Genomic DNA, 22753 nt, shown 5'->3' with positions numbered 1-22753 from the left:
GCAGCAGTAATCTCAAGCAAGCTCAGCGGCCATCTTTAGCAAAAACGCTGTCTATTCACTGACAGCAAGCGGTGGCTTAAACAAGCAGCAAACAGTCCATAAAACACTATTTTCACACCGCTACTTAGGACAGTCCTTTGGCCCAGTAATTTTCAATAAACCAATTAGGGCTTGGTCACTTTAAGATTATTTTCAGCAGACAGTTTTGTAATCCAACAATGGCGCAGATATGTTCCGTATCCTGTTCGTGGACGCCAATTTATGCGGTACGCCAGACCTGCAGGGTAATGCGAATGTGAGGTCACGGTCAATGGCAAGCGAGGGTTACTCACAGTTATGTATGGAAACCCTGGGCAGGCATACAGCAGTGAAGGAGAGGCTGGCACAAAAGTCCTCTGGGGCACACTCTGTATTTAGGGACCAGGCCTGATGTTGGATGAGGTGCCCTGGATGTTGCAGGTGTTTTATGTGCCCGGGGCAAGGTCCCTTTAAGGTTCGTGACGCCAGTGCCAATTGGACGGTGGCACACCGTGTAGTGACAGATGGAATAATGGAGGAATCAGTAGATAAACCAAATGTCTTTTTACTGGAAACTCACAGTGCAAACTTTACACATACAGTTCAAATTATGGATGGTTGTAAGGCAGTTCCTCAGACAGTTCTTTCACAAACAGGTAGACTTCAGATGGTGGTAGGAAATAAACAGGCAAGATACTTGGAGGAACACAATGATGATTGCTTTACAGTGCAACCCTGCTCTATCCCCTTCAGCTATTCTAGCTGGCTGGATCCCAAGGCCCGGATGCCTAGATGCTGGCTTTTATCCTTGGTATATCGTTCCTTCTCCAAGATCGCACTTGCTGCATTCTATATAACTCTGTCCATCATGGTACTTATCTGACCTGGTGTTGACTGGAATGGAAGGGAGGATAACTGCTGGTTTTCCCCAGGAGGTGTTATCCTGCTACTGGGGAGTCTTCAGAGCTAACCTAGGCTCTCTTTATCCTCAGGTAGGCTAGGATCCCTCTACTAGCCCCCTGGTTACAGCTAACAGCCTGGGCTGTCCAGCTGCATGTCAGGGGGGGGAGGCTCTGGCTTGTCCTCCTCACTGGTCTCAGCAGACCCCTGACTTTGAACTCACTCCGAACTCACTCCGAACTGACTCCCCTTCCCTGTCTGGACCTGAATACTTATACCAGGGCTACTCTAGCTCCCTCTAGCGTCTAGGATGACTAACTACAGAGACTAGGCCTGATACTACCTAATACAGGGAAAACATTACATATAAAGCAATACGTTAGAATTTACAGAACACATGCACAATTGAAAATGACACTCCTGTCCCTAGTGAAGAGAAGTCACGCACACCCCAATTGACCCTCGTGTAGTGCCCACGCTTAGTCCGTGAGGCCACTACATAAGTGCTAACTGTGACACCATCAGATGCAATCTGTGTGGAAATATGGGCCACCCTCACAGAGATTGCCCAGATGCATGGCACAACATCTGTAAAGAGCTCCCTGATGAGGAACTGGTGGAAGAGGCCGAGGCTGTAGAGGAGGAGGCCTTGATGTCAGGGACCATACTGACGAGGCAAGAAGTCCAGCAGAGGTTAGATAGTGTAGAGCCAGAACATCGGGGCTTAGAGAGTGTGCAGGGTGACATGGAGACTGTCCCTCAGGTCCAACAACAGTCAGATGAAGCCTCATTTGTATCACCATCTGTACCTGAGGAGAGTAAGAGCAAGCAGGGAAAATGGAGGAAAAAAGACACGTCTTCCCGTAAGCCCGAGGCAGATTACAACATGGACCAAAGGGTCAAGAAAAAAGTCAATACAGGTGCAGATGTAATGGTGATATCTAATAGGTACGAGGTTCTGACAGGGCCACGTTGAGGCAGGGGTGAGACAGGGTTGCCCGTTGAGTCCACTGCTGTATATGTTTGCCTTAGACCCGTTCTTGAGGTTGCTGCAGGAGTGTGATTTTTCAGGGGGTTCCAGACCCCACTGTTTGCTTCTGAGTGTTGTTACCTACGTGGATGATCGTGAGGAACAGATGTTGTTTGCAGCCATTAGAAGTTACTCAGAGACCTCAGGGTCTCTGGTCAATCTTGAGAAGAGTCAAGCATTCTGGACACTGAATTCTGATCCAGATTTTGATCTGCCACAATTTGCGAAAGCCTCCACCTATATTAAAATTCTTGGGGTTAAACTCGGGAGGGAAGATAATGCCAGGCTAAATTGGGAAGAAAGATTGGAAGCCGGAAAGGCAAAGGTTCAGCGATGGAAGAGCTGGAGGCTGACCTATAGAGAAAGGGTTAAAATGACTTGCCTGGTCCCTGTCTTCTTATATGTCTCTGTCTTTCCTTTGCCAGAATCTTTCTTGGCTAGGCTCTTTAGCCTGTTCTTCCAACTTCTTTGGGGGAACAGGTTGAACCCAGTTAAAAGAGGGATCACCTACCTAACTACTATAATACTTCCTTCTATGTACAAGAATAACTACTATAATACTCCTCCTACGTTCAAGAATATAACTACTATAATACTGCCTCCTATGTACAAGTATATAACTACTATTATACTGCCTCATATAGAAGAATATAACTACTATAATACTGCTCCTATGTACAAGAATATAACTACTATAATACTGCTCCTATGTACAGGAATATAACTATAATACTGCTCCTATGTACAAGAATATAACTGCTATAATACTGCCTCCTATGTACAAGAATATAACTGCTATAATACTGCTCCTATGTACAAGAATATAACTACTATAATACTGCTCCTATGTACAAGAATATAACTACTATAATACTGCCTCCTATGTACAAGAATATAACTACTATAATACTGCCTCCTATGTACAAGAATATAACTACTATAATACTGCTCCTATGTACAAGAATATAACTACTATAATACTGCTCCTATGTACAAGAATATAACTTCTATAATACTGCTCCTATGTACAAGAATATAACTACTATAATACTGCCTCCTATGTACAAGAATATAACTACTATAATACTGCCTCATGTAGAAGAATATAACTACTATAATACTGCCCCCTATGTACAAGAATATAACTACCATAATACTGCTCCTATATACAAGAATATAACTACTATAATACTGCTCCTATTTACAAGAATATAACTACTATAATACTGCCTCCTATGTACAAGAATATAACTACTATAATACTGCTCCTATGTACAAGAATATAACTACTATAATACTGCCTCCTATGTACAAGAATATAACCACTATAATACTGCCCCTATGTACAAGAATATAACTACTATAATACTGCTCCTATGTACAAGAATATAACTACTATAATACTGCTCCTATGTAGAAGAATATAACTACTATAATACTGCTCCTATGTACAAGAATATAACTACTATAATACTGCCTCCTATGTACAAGAATATAACTACTATAATACTGCTCCTATGTACAAGAATATAACTACTATAATACTGCCTCCTATGTACAAGAATATAACTACTATAATACTGCCTCCTATGTACAAGAATATAACTACTATAATACTGCCTCCTATGTACAGGTATATAACTACTATAATACTGCCTCCTATGTACAGGAATATAACTACTATAATGCTGAATCCTATGTTTTATGCCTAGTGTCCTATGAACTGTGGAGCAGTAAGCTATCGGCTGCCGTACCCCACCGCGGTATTCATTGCTATCTTGAGGCACCTGTGACCGGGAACATAAGCACCTGACGCTCCCACCATTATTTATGTGTCCGGCCAGCAGTTGTCAGAATGGCTTGGGCGGCCGCCTGTGCATTGACCAACTGGGGCGTTTTCCAGTTGGGTCTATGACCAGTCCATTCCTGATGTATATGGTCGAACTGAAAATCTTTCACAGGAAATAAGGTCCCGATAAAGCAGGGGTGCACAACCTGTGGCCCCGGGGGGCTGCATGTGGCCCTTGATATCATTCTGTGCATTTTTCATGTATTCTCCCATTAGATGGGAGTCCTGGGGGTGTAACCAGACATTTATGGTATATATTGTATGTACAACAGACCATAAATACAGTATTTCAGTTAAAAATATCCCTTTAACTTTTATTTTCAGCCCTTGAGTTTCCTTCAGTCTGACAATGTGGCCCCCATCAAGAAGAGGTTGTGCACCCCTGCGATCAAGGCTGGTTTTATTTTTTGTTCTTGTGTTATTGTTTTTTTCCCCTTATTATTATTTTTTTTACAAAATCCATAAGGAATGCCTTACAAGAAAATCATTACCCAGCAGAAATAAAGCGATGATCATTACCGTGAACAGAATGTAGATTCTATGATATTATCAATTTGCTATTATAGAAACGGAAGCGAATGGTAATTTTAATTTAAAAAAAAATATTAATTTTCCCTGGAGAATTTCTACAGACCACTAAATGTTATTTATTCCAAGAAACTGCTCCATAGAAAGTTCTGTACAGAAAACAGGAAAATGACCCTATAATTAATGAGCAGTCATTATAGAGGACGAGGGATGAAAGAAAGCTCCTGGAAGACGCTGCTAATTGTAACACAGCATGAGGCCTCACGCACACGGCCGATCCGTGCATTGGGGATGCAAATTGCAACGTCCCAACTTGAATGGGTCCATGATCTGTCCGCACCGCAAAAAAAATAGAACATATAGTGCTTCCGTGGGGTTCCGTGCCTCCATTCGAGTGAATGGGTCCGCACCTGTGATGCAGGGAGCACACGGCCGGTGCTTGAGGCCTGAGGGTATCGCAAAGAGAAGAGGTCACCTGATTAAAGAGCACGTAGATAAAATGATAATACAAGTCAAAATATTATAAAATAATTATATCTGTTATAAAAATAAAGACCTAAAACTACTACTCCCACTATTTACAATAATATAATACTAATGACTATAAAAGTAATAAAATGGCTATTGTAAAAGGAATGCATACTACTACTGCTTCCACTACTACTACTGCTACTAGTACTAATACTACTATTACTACCAGTACTAACACTAATACTATTACCACTATTACTACTACTAGTACTAATACTACTACTACTACTACTACTACTTCCACTACTAGTACTGCTACTAGTACTAATACTACTACTAACAGTATTAATACTAATACTATTACTACTGCTACTAGTACTAATACTACTACTACTACTACTACCACTTCTGCTACTACTAGTACTAATACTATTACCACTTCTACTACTTCTGCAACTGCTACTACTACCACCAACACTACTACTACTACTGCTGCTACTACTACCACTACTAGTACTAATACTACTAATACTACCACCACCACTACTACTGCTACTAGTATTAATACTGCTGCTACTACCACTACTGCTACTAGTACTAATACTACTACTACCACTACTTCTACTATTGCTGCTACTACTACCACCACTACTGCTACTACTACTGCTGCTACTACTACTATTACTGCTACTACTACTACTACTACTAGTACTACTGCTACTAGTATTAATACTACTACTACTTCTACTACTACTACTACTACTATTACTACTAGTATTAATACTACTATGACCACTTCTACTACTGCTACTACTTCCACTACTGCTACTACCACTACTATGAGTATTACCACTTCTACTAGTACTATTACTACCACTACTACTACTGTTACTACTACTATTACTGTTGCTACTACTACTGCTACTACTACCAATTCTACTACTACTTCTGCTCATACAAATACTATTGCTACTACTACTACTGTGCTGCTGCTGCTGCTACTACTACTACTGCTACTATTACTACTGATACTACTACTAGTACTAGTACTACTACTATTACCGCGCCTATTGGTACTACTACTACTGCTACTACTACTACTATTGCTGCTGCTACTACTACTACTACTACTACTACTACTGCTACCACTACTGCTACTACTAAAACTAAATGTAATCTAAAATAAAAAGTTATAGTAATATTAAAAATTAGCACTAGTAATATTAACAATCTAATAATAATAATAATAATAATAGTATTAATAATAGTAAGCATACAGTATAATAGTAATGACAAAAACATAACATCTTATATCACATTATTATTATACATTATTATTAATAAATATCAATAATAATAATAATTATATTAATGATTGAAATAAAAATATGCAATATAAAATTAATGATAAAAATAATTTAATAAAATAATATAGCACAATAGAAAAAAATAATAAAATATGTGATAAAAATTTATAATAACCTTTTGGCTGAAAACTTTAGTAATCTGGGACAGACTGGTTGCTGGGCAACTACTGCCTGACCAGCTCACCTAAAAGACTGAAAGCAAAGTATCCCTAGCAACTGTTGTTAGGCAGGGCATTCTTAGCAACGAGCTGCCAGGCCATGATACTCTCCATTCGTGACAACATTCTCTTTGTTGAGATAATACGGGATGGGATTATGCAAACCCCACCCAAAAATCAATGTTCCCGGACATTTTGGGGTTTCCTCTTAATTGTTACAATTCTAACTTTGTTGGTGTCTGTGGTCTCCATCATGAAGATACTGACCGACCTTTACGTGGCCAATATCGGGACATTTATGTCCACCCCAGATACACCCTCACTATCGGAACTCCCATTTTTGAATGTGGTTGTATAAACTTCAGTTCCCAGGATTGTACCGGTGAGAAAGGAACCGGTGGCGTGTGTTACAGTTACAGATGTAGCAGAGCTCGCAGGCGCACTCGGTGAGTTATGACTGTGACTCTTAACTCTGCTACATCTGTTTGTTCTTACTCTTTGTGACATGTGGTGGGGGCAATAATGTACATGGGGCATGGAGGGTTCGGGGCAGAACGGGGAGTCCGTGAAAGGAAAGATGGAGGAGTAGAAACAAATATAGGGCATAGAATATCGAAGCTTCTAGCGATTAGGTGTCGAGGTTTGAAAGAAAATAAAAATGTAGCGTTTGGTGCACTTGTTCTGGTCTCTGGAAGAAAATGCTGCAGGCGGAATAATAAGAGCGAGCCGTCACAATGAGGACACCCGTCGAGGAAATAGGACTGCACAGCAATTGCCATAAAGCAGGTTCCATTAAGCAGCCCGTTCGGCTTCTGGCTTTTGTTGGATAAAGCTCCTTTCACAGAACGGGGAGTTCATCCTCCTCCTCCTCCCCCCCTTTTATTCCTTCTGCGCGGGGCGCCGGATATTTTTGCATGATCAAAAATTGCTCTGGTTTGTTGATGTGAAAACATGGAAGGAAAATAATGTAGAAAGTGGAGGTAAGAGAAGCAGAATCGCCGTGCAGAGACGTGTGGCCCCGGATGTCACCCCTTCTGTCTCTTCATGGATACATTGGAGGAAATGGATTTCAACTTTTTGCAAATAAAAAGTGGAGCAATTGAAGAAGAAGTCACTATTATTATTACCGTTTCTTAAGGGACCTCTGAAAATAACAGCGGAAACCTGATTTTCCTTCCTTCTTTCCATCCTTCCTTCCTCCCATTCTTCCTCCCTCTCTCTCCTTCCTTTTCATCATCCCTCCCTTCCTTTCTTTCCTCCATCTTCCTTCCTTCATCCCTATCTAACTCTCATCATTTCTTATTTCCTCCTTCCTTCATCCCTATCTATGTCCATTCCTTTCTTCCTTCCGCTTTATATTCCTTCCTCCCTCTTTCTGCCTTCAACGCTATCCAACTCCCTTATTCCTTCCTTCATCTTTTCATTCCTTCCTCTCTCTTCCTTCCTTGTTTCCTTCCTGTCTTCCTGTTTCTTTATTTAACCTCTCTCCAGTCTTCCTTCCTTCACCCTAACTCCTTTCTTTCCTTCCTTCCTTTATCATCTCCTTCTTCCCTTCCTTCCTTCCTTCCTTCCTTCCTTCCTTCCTATCATCCTCTTTTTCTTTATATTCCCTCTCTCCAGTCTTCCTTCCTTCATCTTTTCATTCCTTCCTCTCTCTTCCTTCCTGTTTCTTTATTTAACCTCTCTCCAGTCTTCCTTCCTTCCTTCCTTCCTTCCTTCCTTCCTTCACCCTAACTCCTTTCTTTCCTTCCTTTATCATCTCCTTCTTCCCTTCCTTCCTTCCTATCATCCTCTTTTTCTTTATATTCCCTCTCTACAGTTTTCTCTCTCATTCTTTCATCTTTGTCTTTCTTTCTTCATTGTCCTTTTCCCTTCTCTCTAATCTGCCTTTTCCCCCCTTTCCTCTTTCTTCTTTTTGACCTTCACCTCTCCATACCTCTTCCTCCTTTCACCCCTTACTTTGTGTATTCTCATCATCCTTTTTTTTTTTCTTCTATTTTCGGTGGGTAGGTGAGTATCAGTCATTGAGCCCACTTCCACCTCTGGAGACCCCCTTTTAGTTTCTATGCCCATCTCTTCTCTTGAGTGTGAACTTTAAGTTTCTCAGTTGGAATTGCGGAGGTCCTAGCTGAGGAGCAGAGGAAACCGGAGGTGCAGCTCAAGGAATGTCCTGTTTTTCCTTGGGGAGAGCTAACTGGTATATGGAGTCTTACAAGCAAGGCTTTCTAATATGCAAATTAGATTTCTGCCTCAAGAGTGAACTGAAGAGACATTACCCCAGTAGAAGAGTGGAGGGACCAACTTCATGTACATAGCCATGGTCTTGGAATGTACCAAGCACATAGAGGTCATTAGCCCTGTAGTGAGTGGAATTAACTGTTTTTGTACAGAAAACAGTTGACTCAGAATAGACACCGGGTAGCACAAAAAAGTTGCTACAGATCAGCGAGTGTGAACCCACTGTGCCAACTGACTGGCTTGGCTTTTGGCTAAACCGTAAGGGGGTTATTAAGGCGCCCCCCTGGTATTCACCTTTAAACCCCTACACAGTGATCTGGACTTTTCTGCAGGGAACAAACGGACTGCTACCTCCTGGGATAGTCCGAGGGTAGTTGGCACTGGGGTCAGCTACTCTGGTGCAAGCACTAGAAGCTCAGGGTACAGAAATCACACCGGAAAACACAGAAAAACCACTGGTATAGTCTGAACAGTCAACAAGACTAGAATGCAGTGCACAGTTAATACAGACACAGGAAATACTTGCAGGCAGAGTAATGACGAGGCAAACACGAGGCAGGCAGGTTAGGGACTTGACTGGAGCACAGACAGGGTAGACGGACTGGTTTAACATAAACATGAACTGAACTTGGACTTGAGAGGGCAGGGACACACAGGCAGGAAGGCAACCACTCGAAACGCGGCAGTAATACAGGCAGGAGATAATACAGGATAAGCACAGGTAAATCGCAATAGCACTAGACCAGCAAACCCTTTACTGGTCACAAGGGAACCTAAAGCTCAGGCACCCTCCTGCTGGAGAGAAGCCTTGGAAGATGTATTTGAGGGTAAATGAATGACATCCTACGGATACATAATGGTTTACGCTATTTCATACTGAAAGCTGTCTGTATCATGTGTACACTGAGAATTGAGGCGGTGTGTATACTTTTGCAACTCCCTTTTTGTTGCTTCAATGCATCCGGAAAAAAAAAATGAAACAATTTTGCAAATAGTTTTTATATAAAATATCCTACCGTATTGTGTACACAGCTCCTATGCATACATATGGTTACAGAGTGCAAACTAATTCATTACAGTAGAGAGACCATTATCCCCATGGTCTGAATGAACTGAAAACCGAAGAGGAGGAATTTGTATTAACCCCTCCCCCTCCAGTATAGGTGCATCCTGTTCTCTCAGGGAGAGCGTTAGGTAGTCCTTGGGAACTGATTTTGTGTTAGGGCACAAAAATATGTGATCTTCTATATAACAATGATAGTATGCAATTTAAAATGCACCTTAAAGACTCCGCCGCTTCTACTGTACTTTGTGTTTCAATTTGTCGCCATTTTCAAGATCCGTTTTTCTGTCAGTGAACAACAACAACACTGTTGAAGGCACGACTGAGGGCTTGTTGCAATGTATCAGTGTAGATAACAGCTTTGAATCCAGGACAGAGCTTTTTGTTGCCGGGGAATTGTCTAAACTGATACATTGTAACGTTCTACGGTCTTAAAGATGCGAACAAGAATGTTCTCATTCACTTACAGCAAGATGAGATCTTAAAAATGGTAAAGAATTTAAAGCCTAGAGTATATGATAGAATTATCACCACCTATTACAGCTCATGCTGTGCTCTGCGGGGGGAAAGCTTCGGACCCCCCATAAACTGGGGACGCCCTGTAGCTCTGATAATTTACTGGAGCCATTACGGGGGCTCTTTCCACCTCCGCCCATCATTACATACAGATGAATGAGGTTCCCTGGGTGGAATGACCTGCGAGCTCCTCGTGTTGCTGCACAGACCTGTTACATGCTCCCTCTCTCATATTTTGGATGGTGCTCTACAGGCAATCAGTGCATCAGCCAGCAGGGAAGGCGCAAGCTCCTCAGCTCTCCATTGTACTCCGTCGCAGCAGCACACGACAACCCGCCGAGCTTTTATGTCTTCTCACACACGCCGAATGACAGTGAATGCGGAGTGTGCCGCAGCTGCCGGGTACATACTGACAGGTCACTTTAATGACAAGAGAACAAAACGCCACAGACAGCCACGAGCCCGGTAACAGTGAGGAACGAGGCGCGAGGCATCCGCTGGGCTACATAGGAATACTAGAAGATCAGCTCTCTTATTACAGTTCAGGATCTGTTCACATCTTGTTTTGCGAGCATATGCTCCAAAAATCTCATTTTGCATGCCAGGCGTATGGAGGGGCCCACTCGCACCCAGTGTATACCAAAAGAGTAAGGACAGTCCCAGTCCCGTTATATAAACAAGTCCCAGTCTAAAAAAATCAAAGCCCAACACCAATAACATACAGGAAATCTAACTTTGGCTCTGTTCACATGTACATTGGTCATTCTCTTCCGTCAGAGCAGTGAGTGGAGAGCGGGAACCAGTACAGGACAGACACCACCAGCACCGAATGGACCCCAGTGACTTAAACTGGCCATACGCTCCTAAATGTGTCAGCTGTGCTTGTCGGGATTTGCCAACTATCTAACGGCACATGTCATAGAGATCAGGATCGGCCAGTTGGATTCCCTCATGCCCGATCCTTTTGATAACGTGTTGCCAGAGGAGTTAGCGGCAGTGCCTTACCCCCCTCTTTCCATTCAGATGCCTGCGTGCTCGGTTGTATGAAGGGTTAGGAAAGGTAGCTAACGAGAATGTCAAATATATGGCCGGCCTTATAATGGGTTCCGTCATGGTTGTCTTGCATTTTACCAGAAAAGGTAGCATTCCCCCCCCCCCCCCAATTCTTGTGATGGAATCTGCCACAAAGGGTCTGAACGGAGGATCCAATGCAGATGTGAACAAACCCTTAGCACAACTTCATAACCACAAACATCCTAAAAAAGCTCAACGCTTGTAATGTTTACTAGCAAGAAAGGTACCCATCATCGCATACTCTAGAGAACCAGCCCTACTCTGGATCAGACAATGGAGGCACCCACCTTACTGTAGACCTTTGGGGAACCAAAGTAGGACATGCTCCAAGCTTTCCAGCACATTGCCACAATCCTCCTGTGGACTCAAAATACCCACATAGAAGCAGTCATTGAACACTTTAGTCAAAAGAAGAACCAAGGAGCCCTTAAAGGTCTTATAGAACTCATATTAGACCAGCTATGCCAGGGACTTCTTCAGAGTAAATCCTTCATTCGCTGGTCTCACTTCTCCTACCTGATCACTTTAATTTTAACATCAACTGAAGGTTCCTCCTAAGTTTGGGATCCTTCCTTCCCAAAAGATGTTAGTAAAATAATGTCTCTGGACCTTCTCACGGATCCAGTACAATCAAGCATAACTGTCTCATAAGGGTCAGGTGAGCGATACCTCCTGATCAGGTGATGCATACCTCCTAGATGCATCTCTAGAACCAAGTACACATATTACTGACGGCTCTTAAGAAGATATTTCACTCTGGAGATGTCCTCATAGCTTCCTCAAGTTTAGACAAGACAATCAAGCTTCCTTCTCAGGTCCTGGTATAGACAATACCTGTCTAGTGCTCCTGAGGTAGGAGAGCTGAGGGAAGAACCACCACCCATGTCTCCCAACTGAATGGCTGGCACAACGATGCTCAAAATAAAGGATCCAGTTTTATACTTCTTTTGACGGATCAGAAGAACAGACAACGAAACGGTGATGTGAACCTACCCTAAGGAGATATTTCTGATCCCACCAGGTTTGTGGGACATAAATGTAATTCAGTGTTAGATCCAGTTCCTTCATGAGAAGATCTAAGATCAGGCAGTTCACTGTTTCTAACTCGATGACCATTCTGTGGTCTTAAAAGGGACCAGCACTCCATTACATTGCTATGTATCTAGAGAGCAATGTAAAAGCCCAAACCTTCACTCCCTTTCAGCCTTATACACTGTGGGCAAATCTTCCACAGGTGGGTCCACCTCCTTCCCTTTACTATCCAGCGCAATAGACATCACATCGCCCTTCTGGCTTCTGTGGACAGACTCCACTGCAGAAGCCAGGCTAGTGTGGATGATGGCATTTTCGTCCTCTCTTTCATTCTTAAATCATCTTTAGAGCCTAGATCAGTACCCAAGGAGATGACCTCTTGCTGCTCTTCCAGTTGGTCAGTTTCCTGCTGTATGAGCTTTACCTTCTCCTAGACAACCTTGTAAGGCTCCTACAGCAGGAAACTGACCAACTGGAAGAGCAGCAAGAGGTCGTCTCCTTGGGTGATGATCTAGGCTCTAAGGATGATTCAAGATGAATCATTGCTGCTAGTGACATCATCTAGGGATCTGGTTCTACTCAACCAGTTGAGGGTCCTTGTTCTTTCTTTAAACTCATGGAATTGGTTCAGGACCCAGAAGCCACAGGTTCTTACAGACTCAAGACCTATCAGCCTTCTTTCAAACAACTTCGGCAACTTTCCCTACACCTATGAGTTTTGTCTTCTGCCCAGTTTCGCCTTCAGCTATCTGTGGGCCTTGTGGATTTCCTAAATCCTGGAATGACCAGGAACCCCATCCTTGCTGTTCTTGCAGGATCCTGGAGGCAAGTAGGTGGCTGGTTTCTCCTGCTCCACAACTGACCTACTGTACACCAGAAAATAGGAGCCTGGGACTGTATTCTGAAGCTCATTCCAGTGATCTTAATGCTCCATGGGGAGACAACAAGACCTCCATGCAGATGGCTGATGCAGGTAACTCCAAATATGAATAATGAATATGCTCTCTGTGTTGATCCTAGGGATGAATGTGACAGGAGAAATCCTTATCCCCTCCGGTAAGGATTGGTGGTTACATCCGGCTACAAATCCCAGAAGTCTTTGTTCTTTCGTCATCTGTGAGAAGAAAGACATGACAGACATTCATCTCCGGGAGTCCTGTGTATATGTCCCTGAGGATACGCTGTTCTCGTCTCAGGGATCCTGCCCTGCACAGTACAGGATGGAGACATCAAATGACGCCCTGCTCTTCTCTGAACTCCAAAGTTCTCCTCATCTTTTTCCTAGCAGTTTATCTAATATCTAGCATTCTCATATCTTCTCTATTTTTTTCTGTCTCCTTTGGAAAGATACCTGACAGACATTACAGGCCTGAGCTTCACCAGGGTTTGTGTAATCACTGGCGTTTTTGTTGGTAAACTCAAGGCTTTAAATCCCCATGTATCCGGGTAGAGTTTGCACAATGCCTGATCATTTTTAGGAAATCTTATTTAGTTGGGATTGTCACTGAAATGTCGGTACAATGCTAAAAATTTCAGGATGAGCTTGTCATCCAAATGTCCCAGACTTGGTTAATCTTCCATTTTATGTCATACAATAGTAGAGTATGTATGGATAAACTACAAAAAAAAAATAATCTCTGGGTGAAGAGTCTCTGCTGGTGCAGTCACTGTGTACATACATTACTTATCCTGTACTGATCCTGAGATACATCCTGTATTATACTCCAGAGCTGCACTCACTATTCTGCTGGTGCAGTCACTGTGTACATACATTACATTACTTATCCTGTACTGATCCTGAGTTACATCCTGTATTATACTCCAGAGCTGCACTCACTATTCTACTGGTGCAGTCACTGTGTACATACATTACTTATCCTGTACTGATCCTGAGTTACATCCTGTATTATACTCCAGAGCTGCACTCACTATTCTGCTGGTGCAATCACTGTGTACATACATTACATTACTTATCCTGTACTGATCCTGAGTTACATCCTGTATTATACTCCAGAGCTGCACTCACTATTCTGCTGGTGCAGTCACTGTGTACATACATTACTTATCCTGTACTGATCCTGAGTTACATCTTGTATTATACTCCAGAGCTGCACTCACTATTCTGCTGGTACAGTCACTGTGTACATACATTACATTACTTATCCTGTACTGATCCTGAGTTACATCCTGTATTATACTCCAGAGCTGCACTCACTATTCTGCTGGTGCAGTCACTGTGTGCATACATTACTTATCCTGTACTGATCCTGAGTTACATCCAGTATTATACTCCAGAGCTGCACTCACTATTCTGCTGGTGCAGTCACTGTGTACATACATTACTTATCCTGCACTGATCCTGAGTTACATCCTGTATTAAACTCCAGAGCTGCACTCACTATTCTGCTGGTGCAGTCACTGTGTACATACATTACTTATCCTGTACTGATCCTGAGTTACATCCTGTATTATACTCCAGAGCTGCACTCACTATTCTGCTGGTGCAGTCACTGTGTACATACATTACATTACTTATTCTGTACTGATCCTGAGTTACATTCTGTATTATACTCCAGAGCTGCACTCACTATTCTGCTGGTGCAGTCACTGTGTACATACATTACTTATCCTGTACTGATTCTGAGTTACATCCTGTATAATACTCCAGAGCTGCACTCACTATTCTGCTGGTGCAGTCACTGTGTACATTACATTACTTATCCTGTACTGATCCTGAGTTACATCCCGCATTATACTGCAGAGCTGCACTCACTATTCTGCTGGTGCAGTCACTGTGTACATGCATTACTTATCCTGTACTGATCCTGAGTTACATCCTGTATTATACTCCAGAGCTGCATTCACTATTCTGCTGGTGCAGTCACTGTGTACATACATTACATTACTTATCCTGTACTGATCCTGAGTTACATCCCGCATTATACTGCAGAGCTGCACTCACTATTCTGCTGGTGCAGTCACTGTGTACATTACATTACTTATCCTGTACTGATCCTGAGTTACATCCCGCATTATACTGCAGAGCTGCACTCACTATTCTGCTGGTGCAGTCACTGTGTACATGCATTACTTATCCTGTACTGATCCTGAGTTACATCCTGTATTATACTCCAGAGCTGCATTCACTATTCTGCTGGTGCAGTCACTGTGTACATACATTACATTACTTATCCTGTACTGATCCTGAGTTACATCCCGCATTATACTGCAGAGCTGCACTCACTATTCTGCTGGAGCAGTCACTGTGTACACACATTACTTATCCTGTACTGATCCTGAGTTACATCCCGCATTATACTGCAGAGCTGCACTCACTATTCTGCTGGTGGAGTCACTGTGTACATACATTACTTATCCTGTACTGATCCTGAGTTACATCCTGTATTATACTCCAGAGCTGCACTCACTATTCTGCTGCTGGAGTCATAATATACATTCCTCTCGCCTTTAGGTGGCAGTTTCTGTAGCGGGGGATACTAGGGGGTTGTTGCTCTGTTCCTGTAGTGGTTTTGCTCTAGGTGTAGCTTTGGACCCCATGGTATGTTTAGTATTAATGCTCTTCAGCCTCATCAGTAATCTTGCCTCATACAGGATCTTCTCCTCCGCAGTGTCAGACATGGCCGCCCATCCCCCACAGCTCTTGTGTCTAATTACTGCAGATTGTACATGTGCTCGGCCTGATATAGTTCACTACCTAATGTCTCAGAGCTGAGATAATCAAGTAGCAGAGCGCACCCTGCACAGCCGAGACGTGTATACAATGATGTGATCGGACCGGAGTGGTGAACCCGTCAGTGCACGTGGCCCTCGCACTAATCACTGCGCTGACAGCGCTCACATCCTCGGGGAGGAGAGTTACTACTTCTGTCCTGTGCTCTGTGATCTGCTGGATTACGTAGACAAGGAGGGCAAGAGCTGCCCGCAAACTCCGACGTAATGCCCATATTATAGTATCAGTCATATTAGTGCCCATATTATAGCATCAGTGATATTAGTGCCCATATTATAGCATCAGTCATATTAGTGCCCATATTATAGCATCAGTCATATTAGTGCCCATATTATAGTATCAGTCATATTAGTGCCCATATTATAGTATCAGTCATATTAGTGCCCATATTATAGCATCAGTCATATTAGTGCCCATATTATAGCATCAGTCATATTAGTGCCCATATTATAGCATCAGTCATATTAGTGCCCATATTATAGTATCAGTCATATTAGAGCCCATATTATAGTATCAGTCATATTAGTGCCCATATTATAGTATCAGTCATATTAGTGCCCATATTATAGCATCAGTCATATTAGAGCCCATATTATAGTATCAGTCATATTAGTGCCCATATTATAGCATCAGTCATATTAGTGCCCATATTATAGCATCAGTCATATTAGTGCCCATATTATAGCATCAGTGATATTAGTGCCCATATTATAGTATCAGTCATATTAGTGCCCATATTATAGCATCAGTCATATTAGTGCCCATATTATAGCATCAGTCATATTAGTGCCCATATTATAGTATCAGTCATATTAGAGCCCATATTATAGTATCAGTCATATTAGTGCCCATATTATAGTATCAGTCATATTAGTGCCCATATTATAGCATCAGTCATATTAGAGCCCATATTATAGTATCAGTCATATTAGTGCCCATATTATAGCATCAGTCATATTAGTGCCCATATTATAGCATCAGTCATATTAGTGCCCATATTATAGCATCAGTGATATTAGTGCCCATATTATAGTATCAGTCATATTAGTGCCCATATTATAGTATCAGTCATATTAGTGCCCATATTATAGCATCAGTCATATTAGTGCCCATATTATAGTATCAGTCATATTAGTGCCCATATTATAGTATCAGTCATATTAGTGCCCATATTATAGTATCAGTCATATTAGTGCCCATATTATAGTATCAGTCATATTAGTGCCCATATTATAGTATCAGTCATATTAGTGCCCATATTATAGTATCAGTCATATTAGTGCCCATATTATAGCATCAGTCATATTAGTGCCCATATTATAGTATCAGTCATATTAGTGCCCATATTATAGCATCAGTGATATTAGTGCCCATATTATAGTATCAGTGATATCAGTGCCCATATTATAGCATCAGTCATATTAGTGCCCATATTATAGTATCAGTCATATTAGTGCCCATATTATAGTATCAGTCATATTAGTGCCCATATTATAGTATCAGTCATATTAGTGCCCATATTATAGTATCAGTCATATTAGTGCCCATATTATAGCATCAGTCATATTAGTGCCCATATTATAGTATCAGTCATATTAGTGCCCATATTATAGTATCAGTCATATTAGTGCCCATATTATAGCATCAGTCATATTAGTGCCCATATTATAGTATCAGTCATATTAGTGCCCATATTATAGTATCAGTCATATTAGTGCCCATATTATAGCATCAGTCATATTAGTGCCCATATTATAGCATCAGTCATATTAGAGCCCATATTATAGTATCAGTCATATTAGTGCCCATATTATAGCATCAGTCATATTAGTGCCCATATTATAGCATCAGTCATATTAGTGCCCATATTATAGCATCAGTCATATTAGTGCCCATATTATAGTATCAGTCATATTAGTGCCCATATTATAGTATCAGTCATATTAGTGCCCATATTATAGTATCAGTCATATTAGTGCCCATATTATAGTATCAGTCATATTAGTGCCCATATTATAGCATCAGTCATATTAGTGCCCATATTATAGTATCAGTCATATTAGTGCCCATATTATAGCATCAGTCATATTAGTGCCCATATTATAGCATCAGTCATATTAGTGCCCATATTATAGTATCAGTCATATTAGTGCCCATATTATAGTATCAGTCATATTAGTGCCCATATTATAGCATCAGTCATATTAGTGCCCATATTATAGTATCAGTCATATTAGTGCCCGTATTATAGTATCAGTCATATTAGTGCCCATATTATAGCATCAGTCATATTAGTGCCCATATTATAGTATCAGTCATATTAGTGCCCATATTATAGTATCAGTGATATTAGTGCCCATATTATAGTATCAGTCATATTAGTGCCCATATTATAGTATCAGTCATATTAGTGCCCATATTATAGTATCAGTCATATTAGTGCCCATATTATAGCATCAGTCATATTAGTGCCCATATTATAGTATCAGTCATATTAGTGCCCATATTATAGTATCAGTCATATTAGTGCCCATATTATAGTATCAGTCATATTAGTGCCCATATTATAGCATCAGTCATATTAGTGCCCATATTATAGCATCAGTCATATTAGTGCCCATATTATAGTATCAGTGATATTAGTGCCCATATTATAGTATCAGTCATATTAGTGCCCATATTATAGCATCTGTGATATTAGTGCCCGTATTATAGTATCAGTCATATTAGTGCCCATATTATAGTATCAGTCATATTAGTGCCCATATTATAGTATCAGTCATATTAGTGCCCATATTATAGCATCAGTCATATTAGTGCCCATATTATAGTATCAGTCATATTAGTGCCCATATTATAGTATCAGTCATATTAGTGCCCATATTATAGTATCAGTCATATTAGTGCCCATATTATAGCATCAGTCATATTAGTGCCCGTATTATAGTATCAGTCATATTAGTGCCCATATTATAGTATCAGTCATATTAGTGCCCATATTATAGTATCAGTCATATTAGTGCCCATATTATAGTATCTGTGATATTAGTGGAATTATGGTATCGGAGAGTTTTATGTCAGGGTTCGGACACGTGGTTGGATCCGCACAGTGGACATAATACCAGGTGTGGTGCCCATTAAACACCATCCATAGAGCCCGTTGTCCATAGAGCGCCAATAGGACTTCTGCTGTGATGTCTGTATAGAGGAACGACCGGTCTAGAGAGGGGATCGTTTTCCTGAGGTTCATCCAGCAGAGAAATATCCGCAGACGGCAGCAAACTTTCTCCCAAACGAAGCGGTGACGGACAGCTGTTTGTATGTTACGGGGCCAGGGAGCCGCCGCCGCCATTTATCAATATTTCATCTTCTTTCCCATTGTTTAATTTTGACAATTTTCGGTAGAGAGGATTAGAGGGTAAAAGCCATCAATCTTCCGTAGTGCGATATCCTGCAGCGACTGCGGAGAAATCATTTATCAGCATCCCCGATCCGGCGGAGGACACTGTTTAGATATCTGGAGCGGACGACACGGCAGAGCTGAATTCCTGCCAAATAGGGTCTAGTGGAGGTTGCGAATCTATTATCCATTTATCTATCTCCTATCTCTCCACCTGGTGTCTATCTTTCATGATTCACGAACCAGGAGGCTCAGGATGGACAGGGATGCCCGTTGGCCCCTGTAGATTTATTTTGTGGTATGTGACAGATATAAAGGAGATTTGGATGTGAACGGGTCTTGTGATTGGGACCAGATGGCAGCATCGGAAGCTGGAATCTTAGGGGGTTCCCTGTACAAGGACGCGTGACCCCCGCGCTGCGCTCCGTCTTACTCAGCCTTTCTATACCTCAGTCCTGTATGTTCTCCGCGTCCCGCTGCTCGTATCCGGGGAATCTGTCTTCTTTCCCATGGAATCCATCGTTTTATGTCCTGCCAGGAACGGTCGCAATTCTTTTTTCTTGCTTCATGCAAATAATTTCTATGATGACATCAATGGCGCCGCTGCTCGGGGGGATACTTATTAATATATACTGAAAGAATGAGAAAAACTCATTCTATCTATTTATCCATTATCTATCTATACATCTACAGTGGATATAAAAGTCTACACGCCCCTGTAAAAAACAAGACAAAGATAAATCATTTCAGAACTTTTTCCACCTTTAATGTGACCTATAAACTGTACAACTCAATTGAGAAACAAACTGAAATCTTTTAGGTGGAGGAAATAAAACAAAAAAAAACCTAAAATAATGTGGTTGCACAAGTGTGCACACCCTCTTATAACTGGGGATGTAGCTGTGTTCAGAATGAAGCAATCACATTCACAATCCTGTTAGATCGGAGTCGGCATACACCGGCCATCATGTAAAGGGCCTCTGATTAACCCCAGATACAGTTCAGCTGCTCTAGTTGGTCTTTCCTGAAGTTTTCTTAGTCCCATCCCACAGCAGAAGCCATGGTCCACAGAGAGCTTCCAAAGCATCAGAGGGACCTCATTGTTAGAAGGTATCAGTCAGGAGAAGGGGACAAAGGAATTTCCAAGGCATTAGATCTACCATGGAGCACAGTGAAGACCGTCATCATCAAGTGGAGAAAATATGGCACAACAGTGACATTACCAAGAACTGGACGTCCCTCCAACATTGATGAAAACTGGTCTGGGAGGCGACCAAGAGGCCTACAGCAACATTAAAGGAGCTGCAGGAACATCTGGCAAGTCCTGGCTGTGTGGTCCATGTGACAACAATCTCCCGTATTCTTCATATGTCTGGGCTATGGGGTAGAGTGGCAAGATGAAAGCCTTTTCTTACCAAGAAAAACACCCAAGTCAGGCTACATTTTGCAAAAACACATCTGAAGACTCCCAAAAGCATGTGGGGAAAGGTGTTATGGTCTGATGAAACCAAGGTGGAACTTTTTGGCCATAATTCCAAAAGATATGTTTGGCGCCAAAACAACACTGCCCATCACCAGAAGAACCCCATCCCCACAGTGAAGCCTGGTGGTGGCAGCATCATGCCAAGGGGCTGTTCTTCTTCAGCTGGAACTGGGGCCTTAGTTGAAGGGAGTCGTCACCACAATTTGCCCTTATAGACCACTTACATAGCGCTGTAGCAGAACTATAGATCAGTCAAACGGTACCTTTGTCTTTTTGTTTGGATGTTCACCAGGGGCAAAAACGGAGTTTTATTCATATGTGAATGAGGGCTCGCAAGTGCCCAGGGGCGGCGTTCGGGCTGTAAGTGCCCAGGGGCGGCGTTCGGGCTGTAAGTGCCCAGGCCGCTCTGCCTTCTTCTCACATAACCCCTCCCCGGCCTGTTGCTTGGCCCGCCCTGTAAGCCTCTTACGTCATCCAGTGTACTGGCCGATATCCCGCCGGCGCATGTGCACTGTGATGACCATTGTGGGCAGCAGCATCATACTATGCGCGGGCGGGATATCGGCCAGTACACTGGATGACGTAAGAGGCTTACAGGGCTGTGCCCAGGAGATGCCCTCGCAATCTGACAGATTTGGAGGGTTTTTGCCAAGAAGAGTCAAAATGTGCCATGCTGATAGACTCAGACCCAAAAAGACTGAGCGCTGGAATAAAATCGAAAGGTGCTTCAACTAAGTATTAGTTTAAGGGTGTGCACACTTATGCAACCATATTATTTTAGTTTTATATTTTTTTCTTCCCTCCACCTAAAAGATTTCAGTTTGTTTTTCAACTGAGTTGTACAGTTTATAGGTCACATTAAAGGTGGAAAAAGTTCTGAAATGATTTATCTTTGTCTCATTTTTTACATCACAGAAACCTGACATATTAACAGGGGCGTGTAGACTTTTTATATCCCCTGTATACAGTATGTCTGTGTATATCTCCTGTTATCTATCTTTCTATCTCATATTTCTCTAATAACAATAATAATAATGATATTTATTTCTATAGCGCCACCATATTCCGCAGCACTTTACAATTCCGAGGGTTCATGTGCAAAACAAAAGACATCACAACGTAACCGGCTAAAATAGAACCGCACCACTAGTAGTGAGGGCCCCTCTCGCAAGAGCTTACAATCTAAATGTTTATCTATCTCCTATCTATCTATTTATCTCATATCCCGGCTCAGACTGGCTCACAGGGCTACAGGTGAATCCAGCGGCGTTCCCGCTGCGTGAATGAGACCCGGGCCCCGCTCCGGACAGCAGAGACACGGAGCAGTAACATGGCTGATAACCCTCCGTGCCTCTCTGTGACCTTTTTACTACAAAATCACAGTGAGATAAAGTTGTCACTGTAATTTTGTAGCAAAACGATCACAGAGAGGCACGGAGGGTTATCAGCCATGTTACTGCTCCGTGTCTCTGCTGTCCGGAGCGGGGCCCGGCTCTCGATCACGCAGCGGATTAGCCGCACGGGATCCGCTCGTGTTAAAGAGCCCTAAGCCCAATGCATGGCTACACTCACCCAGTCGTAATAAAATCAGGTCCTACCTCATCCAGGGTGTCGCTGGCGTCGGCGTGATGTCCGCTGGATCCAGAACAAGGTCCCTGTGGTGATAGAGAAAAAGAATAATCACATAAGGAAGGGATGGTGACTGCCCATGTGAAATCGCCAGCAGGGGGCGCTGTGCTGGTCTGGAAGACTGAGCCATGCCAATGTATAGCAGGGTAATTTAGGACAAAAGTTATGTCCTTCTTGTGGCCCCTCACAGCAGTTATGCCCACCTTTGTTCCCGTCACAGTAGTTATGCCCAGATATGTGCCCCTC

Source organism: Bufo bufo, chromosome 5, assembly GCF_905171765.1.
Source record: "Bufo bufo chromosome 5, aBufBuf1.1, whole genome shotgun sequence".
NCBI lineage: Eukaryota > Metazoa > Chordata > Amphibia > Anura > Bufonidae > Bufo > Bufo bufo.
The sequence above is the reverse complement of the archived record's forward strand: the minus strand, read 5'-3'. Positions refer to the sequence as shown.